Below are 12,303 nucleotides of genomic sequence, written 5' to 3' on the forward strand. Positions count from 1 at the left end.
TCTGAAGTCTTGGCTTGGTCCAAGGTGGACATTGAATTCTTCCTTCCTTTTAGGCACTCTTCCTTGGTCTCACTTGGCCTTCCAAGGATGAGGACATCTCTAAGGTAGCATATCTCACAAATTGCAATTTTGGAACATCTGCAAACTCTCGCTCTCTCTCTTTCCCTCTCCCTCTTCCACTCTCTCTTTTGCTCCCATATGTCATATCCCCAAATTGCCCAGAATAAAACAGTAGTAATTCTAATGTCATTAATTTATCGTAAATCACACAGCAAGCATGGAGAGTAAACTAATAGTGCTCAACTTTTCCGGCATGAATTTCTGTCACTTTTAGCCAATAAGACTTCCCTGGAGAAAAAAAATAAGAGATAGCTTCCGGGAAGATGGCGGAAGAGTAAAACGCGGAGATCACCTTCCTCCCCACAGATACACCAGAAATACATCTACACGGGGAACAACTCCTACAGAACACCCACTGAACGCTGGCAGAAGACCTCAGACCTCCCAAAAGGTAAGAAACTCCCCACGTACCTGGTTAGGGCAAAAGAAAAAGAAAACTCAGAGACAAAAGAATAGGGACGGGACCTGCACCAGTGGGAGGGAGCTGTGAAGGAGCAAATGTTTCCACACACTAGGAAGCCCCTTCGCGGGCGGAGACAGCGGGTGGCGGAGGGGGAAAGCTTCGGAGCCGCGGAGGAGAGCGCAGCAACAGGGGTGCGGAGGGCAAAGCGGAGAGATTCCCGCACAGAGGATGAGGGCCGACCAGCACTCACCAGCCTGAGGCTTGTCTGCTCACCCGCCGAGGCGGGCGGGGCTGCGAGCTGAGGCTCGGGTTTCGGTCGGAGCGCAGGGAGAGGACTGGGGTTGGCGGCGTGAACATAGCCTGCAGGGGCTAGTGCACCACAGCTAGCCGGCAGGGAGTCCGGGAAAAAGTCTGGAGCTGCCGAAGAGGCAAGAGACTTTTTCTTCCCTCTTTGTTTCCTGGTGCGCGAGGAGAGAGGATTAAGAGCGCTGCTTAAAGGAGCTCCAGAGACGGGCGCAGGCCACGGCTAAAAGCGCGGACCCCAGAGACGGGCATGAGACGCTAAGGCTGCTGCTGCCGCCACCAAGAAGCCTGTGAGAGCACAGGTCACTATCCACACCCCCCTTCCGGGGAGCCTGTGCAGCCCGCCACAGCCAGGCTCCCGGAATCCAGGGACAACTTCCCCGGGAGAACGGCACGGCGCGCCTCAAGCTGCTGCAACGTCATGCCGGCCTCTGCCGCCGCAGGCCCGCCCCGCACTCCGTGCCCCTCCCACCCCGCGGCCTGAGTGAGCCAGAGCCCTGAATCAGCGGCTCCTTTAACCCCGTCCTGTCTGAGCGAAGAACAGACGCCCTCCGGCGACCTACACGCAGAGGCGGGGCCAAATCAAACCTGAGCACCTGGGAGCTGTGAGAACAAAGAAGAGAAAGGGAAATCTCTCCCAGCAGCCTCATAGGCAGCGGATTAAAACTCCACAGTCAACTTGATGTACCCTGCATCTGTGGAATACATGAATAGACAACGAATCATCCCAAATTAAGGAGGTGGACTTTGAGAGCAAGATTTATGATTTTTTCCCCTTTTCGTCTTTTTCTGTGTGGATGAAAGGCTCTTGGTGCTGCAGCCAGGAGTCACTGCTGTGCCTCTGAGGTGGGAGAGCCAACTTCAGGACACTGGTCCACAAGAGACCTCCCAGCTCCACATCGTATCAAACAGTGAAAATCTCCCAGAGATCTCCATCTCAACACCAGCACCCACCTTCACTCAACGACCAGCAAGCTACAGTGCTGGACACCCTATGCCAAACAACTAGCGAGACAGGAACACAACCCCACCCATTAGCAGAGAGGCTACCTAAAATCATAAGTCCACAGACACCTCAAAACACACGACCAGACGTGGACCTGCCCACCAGAAAGACAAGATCCAGCCTCATCCACCAGAACACAGGCACTAGTCCCCTCCACCAGGAAGCCTACACAACCCACTGAACCAACCTTAGCCACTGGGGACAGACACCAAAAACAACGGGAACTACGAACCTGCAGCCTGCAAATAGGAGACCCCAAACACAGTAAGATAAGCAAAATGAGAAGACAGAAAAACACAGAGCAGATGAAGGAACAAGATAAAAACCCACCAGACCTAACAAATGAAGAGGAAAAAAGCAGTCTACCTGAAAAAGAATTCAGAATAATGATAGTAAAGATGATCCAAAATCTTGGAAATAGAATAGACAAAATGCAAGAAACATTTAACAAGGACCTAGAAAAACTAAATATGAAACAAACAACAATGAACAACACAATAAATGAAATTAAAAATACTCTAGATGGGATCAATAGCAGAATAACTGAGGCAGAAGAACGGATAAGTGACCTGGAAGATAAAATAGTGGAAATAACTACTGCAGAGCAGAATAAAGAAAAAAGAATGAAAAGAACTGAGGACAGTCTCAGAGACCTCTGGGACAACATTAAACGCACCAACATTCGAATTAGAGGGGTTCCAGAAGGAGAAGAGAAAAAGAAAGGGACTGAGAATATATTTGAAGAGATTATAGTTGAAAACTTCCCTAATATGGGACAGGAAATAGTTAATCAAGTCCAGGATGCACAGAGAGTCCCATACAGGATAAAGCATTTCCACTAAAATCAGGAACAAGACAAGGTTGCCCACTCTCACCACTCTTATTCAACATAGGTTTGGAAGTTTTAGCCACAGCAATCAGAGAAGAAAAGGAAATAAAAGGAATCCAAATCGGAAAAGAAGAAGTAAAGCTGTCACTGTTTGCAGATGACATGATACTATACATAGAGAATCCTAAAGATGCTACCAGAAAATTAGTAGAGCTAATCAATGAATTTGGTAAAGTAGCAGGATACAAAATTAATGCACAGAAATCTCTGGCATTCCTATACACTAATGATGAAAAATCTGAAAGTGAAATCAAGAAAACACTCCCATTTACCACTGCAACAAAAAGAATAAAATATCTAGGAATAAACCTACCTAAGGAGACAAAAGACCTGTATGCAGAAAATTATAAGACACTGATGAAAGAAATTAAAGATGATACAAATAGATGGAGAGATATACCATGTTCTTGGATTGGAAGAATCAACATTGTGAAAAGGACTCCACTACCCAAAGCAATCTACAGATTCAATGCAATCCCTATCAAACTACCACTGGCATTTTTCACAGAACTAGAACAAAAAAATTCACAATTTGTATGGAAACACAAAAGACCCCAAATAGCCAAAGCAATCTTGAGAACGAAAAACGGATCTGGAGGAATCAGGCTCCCTGATTTCAGACTATACTACAAAGCTACAGTAATCAAGACAGTATGGTACTGGCACAAAAACAGAAAGATAGATCAATGGAACAGGATAGAAAGCCCAGAGATAAAGCCACACACATATGGTCACCTTATCTTTGATAAAGGAGGCAGGAATGTACAGTGGAGAAAGGACAGCATCTTCAATAAGTGGTGCTGGGAAAAGTGGACAGCTACATGTAAAAGTATGAGATTAGATAACTCCCTAACACCATACACAAAAATAAGCTCAAAATGGATTAAAGACCTAAATGTAAGGCAAGAAACTATCAAACTCTTAGAGGAAAACATAGGCAGAACACTCTATGACATAAAGCACAGCAAGATCTTTTTTGACCCACCTCCTAGAGAAATGGAAATAAAAACAAAAATAAACAAATGGGACCTAATGAAACTTCAAAGCTTTTGCACAGCAAAGGAAACCATAAACAAGACCAAAAGACAACCCTCAGAATGGGAGAAAATATTTGCAAATGAAGCAACTGACAAAGGATTAATCTCCAAAATGTATAAGCAGCTCATGCAGCTCAGTAACAAAAAAACAAACAACCCAATCCAAAAATGGGCAGAAGACCTAAATAGACATTTGTCCAAAGAAGATGTACAGACTGCCAACAAACACATGAAAGAATGCTCAACATCATTAATCATTAGAGAAATGCAAATCAAAACTACAATGAGATATCATCTCACACCAGTCAGAATGGCCATCATCAAAAAATCTAGAAACAATAAATGCTGCAGAGGGTGTGGAGAAAAGGGAACCCTCTTGCATTGTTCGTGGGAATGTAAATTGATACAGCCACTGTGGAGAACAGTATGGAGGTTCCTTAAAAAACTACAAATAGAACTACGATATGACCCAGCAATCCCACTACTGGGCATATACCCTGAGAAAACCATAATTCAAAAAGTGTCATGTACCAAAATGTTCATTGCAGCTCTATTTACAATAGCCCAGTGATGGAAACAACCTAAGTGTCCATCATTGGATGAATGGATAAAGAAGATGTGGCACATATACACAATGGAATATTACTCAGCGATAAAAAGAAACGAAATTGAGCTATTTGTAATGAGGTGGATGGACCTAGAGTCTATCATACAGAGTGGGGTAAGTCAGAAAGAGAAAGACAAATACCGTATGCTAACACATATATATGGAATTTAAGAAAAAAAACGTTATGAAGAACCTAGGGGTAAGACAGGAATAAAGACACAGACCTACTAGAGAACGGACTTGAGGATATGGGGAGGGGGAAGGGTAAGCTGTGACAAAGCGAGAGAGAGGCATGGACATATATACACTACCAAACGTAAGGCAGATAGCTAGTGGAAAGCAGCCGCATAGCACAGGGAGATCAGCTCGGTTCTTTGTGACTGCCTGGAGGGGTGGGGTAGGGAGGGTGGAAGGGAGGGAGTCGCAAGAGGGCAGAGATATGGGAACATATGTATATGTGTAACTGATTCACTTTGTTATAAAGCAGAAACTAACACACCATTGTAAAGCATTGTAAAGCAGTTATACTCCAATAAAGATGTAAAAAAAAAAAAAAAGACTTCCCTGGAGTTGACAAGGTAGGTATTTCCAAATGAGTAGCAATTTTTTGAATCTCCAAATCTAGAAACACAACTAACAAAAAACAGAAAAGAAAGAAAAAATTCAAAGTTTTCACTGTCCATAAATTCAGCTCAATGCCTCACCTATGAAACTATCCCAAAGTTTCAAGCTTTTAATCCACAATGTCAGTCCGGACAATTCAAATCTGAACTCTTTCTCTATCAATGACCTATTTCCAATTTCCTTTAAGGATTAATCTCCAAGTTCCAAAGGGAATTCTTAATTGTATAAGCTGATCTTGGGGAAAACAAACCAAAGATAACATAGAAATAAACCACATCCTGTTACACCTTTTTTAAAACTGCTGGCATTTGACATCAATTCTGTAAATACCAGACTTTTGATAAATCTTAAAGATACTCTTTACATATGAATCTGGCAGATAGGCCTGGTTCACAGCCATTGTTTTATGTGCAGGTCCAGAGATTTCCTAAGGGTTATCTGGAGACCACACTTAATTCTGTGTGGAAGGAGGGGCCCACATGCGTGTCTGAGTGAGAACATCTGGGCTGGAGGTTGAAAAAGGCTAATCCAGGGGCGCTTGCTGCCCAATCTGTCGTTAGAGAGGAAGTGAGGGCAGGTGCAACAATACAGCACTTACCGGTTGATACGCAGATGCTGGTATCTCTCTTGAGTGACGCTGCTCCCGGGTGTCAAAGGGAGAAAACCAGCTCCTTCAGAACTCAACCTTTAGGTTAGTCTCCAACACAACCCGTCTGCAAGTCTTCCTCTGCCACATAGACGTGGTTTCATGGCAAGCACGTAGGTCAATCATTTGGTTAGTCAGAAAATATTTAAGCCATTTGTACTGATGGAGCAGGCATCGTGCCAGTTGAAACATTGTTACACAACCTGACCGCTGGGAATGATTTGTACATATTGGAACCAGGCACAACAAGCAGCTTAAGATACTTGGAGTGGAGAAGTGAAAACAAAGGATGTGGTCTCACTGTGGCTCCCTGACCTCAGGGATCTGTGTGGTTTCCATGATTATAAATTACCTCAAAAGAAATTGACTTTTAGGTGGAGAGAAATTATTCTCAGCTGCAGGGTTACAATGAGAAAATTGCCAAGCCCAAATGTCAGAGGGTCACTCTGGTCGTGTTCCTTTTTAAATGTCGTTGCTGCTATGGTTATTCTTCCCTCTGTAAGTCATCTTTTGGCTTGGCAAAAATGAACTGCAGACTGTTGACTATCAAGGAAGTGAGATCTGGGTCTCCCAGCTGTGTTGCTGTAAACGATTCAATGAGAGCTCAAATGACCTCCACAGGCATATTTGGGCAGAGCGAAGTTCACTGTCCTCTCCCTCCAGAATGGGGCCAGGCTAAAAGAATTCATTCTGCTTTGACTGATAAGGAAGTGTGCTTCCTGTTTCTCTCTGAGGGCAAGAAGCTTGAAGTTCAGCTGCATCAGAGAACCATGGTGCTCCCCCCTACTCCAGATTTGAGACTCCAGCCTTGCTATTTTTAAGTCTGTCTTTGGCTAAAGAGCTCCTCTTTGGCCTCCTTGGTCTCACTATAGAGAAGAGGAAGGGACCTGCCAGAGGAGAGGCCTCTGTCCTTCCTCCCTGACACCAGGCTAAAGGATCCCCTGAAAATATCAGAACTAGGAAGCATGTGGCTTTATCCACCGAACTCTAGATTATTATCTTTCTTACTATTTTTATAGCAGCACATTTTTGCCACAAAGCTAGTGTATCACTCTATGTATAATCTATTCTTACAATTAACCTGTCACTTTTTTTCCTGTGTCCAGCATGGAATCTCTCTATCATGTGTAGAGAATCCTCCTGATGAGTGTGGGTGGGAGGCAGAGACCTCCTTTCACAAGAGAACTTGAAAGATGACATCTTCGGTGTTCGTTGAAGCCAGGGCATAGGCATGCGCCAATCAGCTGCTGACTTGGGGGATGCAAAGGCATATTCATCGGGCTAGGGTGGCAAGCCCTACAGTCAGAGTCCTGCATGGTGAGTATCAGTGGTACTGCCTCCTTGTCTGTGCCTAGAAATGGTGTCATCGGTGTTGACATGAGACCAGCTCTGCTTGGCTTGATGTTGGGCAGTGGATAGTAGAGTCTCTAGCAAAAGCCTTCAAGCCCACTTGAGGATAAATTCTATTTCTGCCTCAATAAACCAAATTAATACCTGTTGCTTACAACTATAAACCCTGAGTCACAATGTTAGCCCTTTCCCAGCTCTTCTTTTCCTCTCTCCTCTCCCATATTCTCCCTTATTCTCCTCTGCCCTCCTCTCGTCTCCCCTCTTTCATTCCCTCCCCTTCTCTGAGCTCCCTTTTCCTCTCCTCCCCTCCACCACTTCTCCTCCTTCTCTTCTTCCCCCCATTCCCCTCCCTTTCCCCGTCTTTTCCCCTTCCCTCACCTCTTCCCCCGCTTACCGTCTCTCCTCTCCTACCTTCTCCTCCTCTGCCTCTCTCCTTCCCTCCCCATCCTCGTTCTCCTTCCCTCCCATCCCTTACTTCCACTGCTTTCTCCCCCCTCATTATTCTGGCTCTGATATTCAAGTCCTTATGGATAGTCTTATCTTGAAAGCAGAACTGAAAAGAACCACTCCACTCCCATTTTGTAGTTGATAAAACTGAGACCTAACAGATTTGGACAAACGATTCCAGTCAAATAGCTAAAATTTGGAACACCTTCCTCCTAATTGAATGCTTCTAGCCCTGTGCTACCACACTGTCTGAAAAGTACACTTGATATGTTTCCTGAAGATGAATGAGCAATTCATTTAATTCTACAGATATAAGGGGATAAGGAGAAACATTTAGTAAAAAGAAGTTTACAAAATTTTACATATCTCTGCATTTTTTCCATTGTCTTTGAGGCAGAATATAGTAGATAGATGTGTTTTTGCATCTAGTCCATGTTTATTTGGTGACTTGCGTGGTTATGTGGTCATGTGAAAAAAGTTGAGGTGAAGACCAGGGAAATCACCTCTGCTGGCCCAGGAAATTAAGGATATCCGTTATCGGTATTAGTATTATAAACAGGGAAAAACCATTTGATTATTTGCATAAACACTTACAGTCCTCTTTCCAAAGGTTAATCTTGACTTTCTCTGCTTTAAAATCACCCTGTGGTTTCCCCTTGCACTTGAAATAGAATCCAGGGTTTACATAGAATGGCCATATCACTTCGACTCCACTCTGGGACACTTGTGAGTTGAAAGGAGCCACAGTCTCATTAGTCATCAGAACGGGACAGCAGTCACAAACTGAGACCATACCAGCAAACCAAGACCCTTGGTTATCCTACCCACAGGGACATTATTTTCTCCTCAACCTCATGTGGTACCACTAAACTCCTAATCTCGCAGTTCAGTTTGCTTCTGGCATGCTGGTTTTCTTTCTTTCTTTCTTGGTTTCTTTTTTTTTTTTTTTTTGCTCTTGGCTATCTTAAGCTAGGTTTCTTTCCAGAGCCTCTGTACTTGTTGTGCCCTGTGCTGGAACCTGCTCCCCCATCTATTCACTTCACTGCTTCCACGTCATTCTGTACTCCTCTCAAATTTAGTTTCCCAAGAGTGGCCTTTCCTCACCATCCTAATACTGCTCAACCCCTCCCCACTTCCCCTTCTGGTTATCCTTTATTTGAAATAATTGAATTTATTTATTGGTTTAATGTCCACAGAGACAAGGACCTGGTCTCTCAAGTCCACTTCTTCATCTGCAGAGCCAAGGACAGTGACACAGTAGGTACTCAAATTGATCTGTCCAATGAATGAATATGTGACAGTAGAATAGAAAAGGACATTATACACCTTTGCTGATGGTGATTGTAGATGTGCATTCAAAGGCAGTTTAACATTCCTACAGTCACACATACACAACACAGCACAATTCCTGTAAGAGCTTATATTTATTTCTCCTATTAACAAAAACATTGTAGAAAGCTACCTTCATTTTAATGGTCTAAAGGCACCGATTTATTTCAGACCGTTCCATACACTGCATAGATGAGATTCAATGAATTCATATGCCTCCTTGCCAAACGTACAACTATTCACATTCTGTTATTCTTGTTTCATCTTTCCCTGTACCTACAAAATTTTTATTTCTTTAGAGAATTTTAAATCCCAGGTAGCACCTCATTTTACCCACAGATGCTTCAGTGTGTATCTCTTATAGGCAATCCTTGTTTGTTAGCATAACTATAGCACTATTATCATATCTAACCAGATTTATAAATAATGTCCAGTTTTCTCTGATGCCTAAAATATGCATTTTTATAATTGGTTTGTTTGAATCAGAAAACAAACAAGAACCAAATATTGCTTTTCATTTGTATGTCCCAACTTTCTTTTAATCTATAACACACTGCGTTCCCCCTCCACTCACCATCCCACCACTTTCTATGTTGAAGAAAATAGGTCAAGAGAGATTGGTTCAAGAAGGCGGAGTAGAGGGACGTGCTCTGACTCCCTCTTACAAGAACACCAGAATCACAACCAACTGCTGAACAATCATCAACAGTAAGACACTGGAACTCACCAGAAAAGATACCCCACATCCAAAGACAAAGGAGAGGCCACAATGAGATGGCAGGAGAGGCGCAATCATGATAAAATCAAATCCCATAACTGCTGGGTGGGTGACTCACAAACTGGAGAACACTTATACCACAGAAGTCCACCCACTGGAGTGAAGGTTCTGAGCCCCACGTCAGGCTTCCCAATCTGGGGGTCCGGCAACAGGAGGAGGAATTCCTAGAGAATCAGACTTTGAAATCTAGTGGGATTTCATTGCAGGACTTCAACAGGACTGGGGGAACAGAGACTCTATTCTTGGAGGGCACACACAAAATAGTGAGCTCATTGGGACCCAGGGGGAGGAGCAGTGACCCCACAGGAGACTGAACCAGACTTACCTGCTAGTGTTGGAGGATCTCCTGCAGAGGCAGGGGATGGCTGTGTGTCACCGTGAGGACGAGGACACTGGCAGCAGAACTTCTGAGAAATACTCCTTGGCGTGAGCCCTCCCAGAGTCTGCCATTAGCCCCAAAAAGAGCCTGGGTAGGCTCCAGTGTTGGGTCACCTCAGGCCAAACAACCAACAGGGAGGGAACCCAGCCCCGCCCATCAGCAGACAAGTGGATTAAAGTTTTACTAAGCTTGGCCCACCAAAGCAACAGCCAGCTCTACCCACCACCAGTCCCTCCCATCGCGAAACTTGCACAAGCCTCTTAGATAGCCTCATCCACCAGAGGGAAGACAGCAGAAGCAAGAAGAACTACAAACGTGCAGCCTGTGGGAAAAAACCACATTCACAGAAATATAGACCAGATGAAAAGGTAGAGGTCTATGTACCAGATGAAGAAACAAGATAAAACCCCCAAAAAACAGCTAAATGAAGTGGAGATAGGCAACCTTCCAGGAAAGAATTTAGAATAACGATGGTGAAGATGATCCTGGACCTCAGAAAAAGAATGGAGGCAAAGATCGAGAAGATGCAAGAAATGAAAGATCTAGAAGAATTAAAGAACAAACAAACAGAGATGAACAACACAATAACTGAAATGAAAAATAAACTAGAAAAAATCAATAGCAGAATAACTGAGGCAAAGGAATGGATAAGTGACCTGGAAGACAGAATGGTGGAATTCACTGCTGCGGAACAGAATAAAGAAAAAAGAATGAAAAGAAATGAAGACAGCCTAAGAGACCTCTGGGACAATATTAAATGCAACAACATTCACGTCATAGGGGTCCCAGAAGGAGAAGAGGGAGAGAAAGAACCCGAGAAAATATTTGAAGAGATTATAGTCAAAAACTTCCCTGACATGGGAAAGGAAATAGCCACCCAAGTCCAGGAAGTACAGAGAGTCCCATACAGGATAAACCCAAGGAGAAACACGCCAAGACACATAGTGATCAAATTGGCAAAATTTGAAGACAAAGAGAAATTACTGAAAGCAGCAAGGGAAAAACAACAAATAACATACAAGGGAAATCCCATAAGGTTAACAGCTGATTTCTCAGCAGAAACTCTACATGCCAGAAGGGAGTGGCATGATATACTTAAAGTGATGAAAGGGAAGAACCTACAACCAAGATTACTCTACCCGGCAGGGATCTCATTCAGATTCATTGGAGAAATCAAAAGCTTTAGAGACAAGCAAAAGCTAAGAGAATTCAGCACCACCAAACCAGCTCTACAACAAATGCTAAAGGAACTTCTCTAAGTGGGAAACACAAGAGAAGAAAAGGACCTACAAAAACAAACCCAAAACAATTAAGAAAATGGTAATAAGAATATACATATTGATAATTACCTTAAACGTGAATGGATTAAATATTCCAACCAAAAGACACAGGCTTGCTGATGGATCCAAAAACAAGACTCATATATATGCTGTCTACAAGAGACCCACTTCAGACCTAGGGACACATTCAGACTGAAAGTGAGGGGATGGAAAAAGATATTCCATGCAAATGGAAATCAAAAGAAAGCTGGAGGAGCAATACTCATATCAGATAAAATAGACTTTAAAATAAAGAATGTCACAAGAGACAAGGAAGGACACTACATAATGATCAAGGGATCAGTCCAAGAAGATATCACAATTATAAATATATATGCACCCAACATAGGAGCACCTCAATACATAAGGCAACTGCTAACATCTCTAAAGAGGAAATCGACAGTAACACAATAATAGTGGGGGACTTTAACACCTCACTTACACCAATGGACAGATCATCCAAACAGAAAATTAATAAGGAAACACAAGCTTTAAATGACACAATAGACCAGATACTTTTAACTGATATTTATAGGACATTCCATCCAAAAACAGAAGATTACACTTTCTTCTCAAGTGTGCACGGAACATTCTCCAGGATAGATCACATCTTGGGTCACAAATCAGGCCTCAGTAAATTTAAGAAAACTGAAATCGTATCAAGCATCTTTTCTGACTACAACACTATGAGATTAGAAATCAATTACAGAGGAAAAAAACATAAAAAGCACAAACACATGGAAGCTAAACAGTACGTTAATAAATAACCAAGAGATCACTGAAGAAATCAAAGAGTAAATCAAAAAATACCTAGTGACAAATGACAATGAAAACACAATGATTCAAAACCTATGGGATGCAGCAAAAGCAGTTCCAAGAGGGAAGTTTATAGCTACACAAGCCTACCTCAAGAAACAAGAAAAATCTCAAATAAGCAATCTAACCTTACACCTAAAGGAACTAGATAAAGAGGAACAAACAAAACCCAAAGTTAGCAGAAGGAAAGAAATCATAAAGATCAGAACAGACATAAATGAAATAGAAACAAAGAAAACAATAGAAAAGA

At 42.9% G+C, this 12,303-nt stretch overlaps 1 long non-coding RNA gene across 2 annotated transcripts in view; it reads right to left on the reverse strand.

Annotated features, from left to right (window-relative positions):
• Positions 1–5,734, reverse strand: part of LOC137224683 (uncharacterized) — a 141,634-nt gene extending 135,900 nt beyond the window's left edge. For both annotated transcript variants that reach the window (XR_010943438.1, XR_010943437.1), the window contains exon 1: positions 5,588–5,734. This is a non-coding gene — a long non-coding RNA (uncharacterized lncRNA). The remainder of the gene's footprint in view (positions 1–5,587) is intronic.
• Positions 5,735–12,303: the final 6,569 nt, after the last annotated feature.

Source organism: Pseudorca crassidens, chromosome 5 (genome assembly GCF_039906515.1).
Source record: "Pseudorca crassidens isolate mPseCra1 chromosome 5, mPseCra1.hap1, whole genome shotgun sequence".
Lineage (NCBI taxonomy): Eukaryota > Metazoa > Chordata > Mammalia > Artiodactyla > Delphinidae > Pseudorca > Pseudorca crassidens.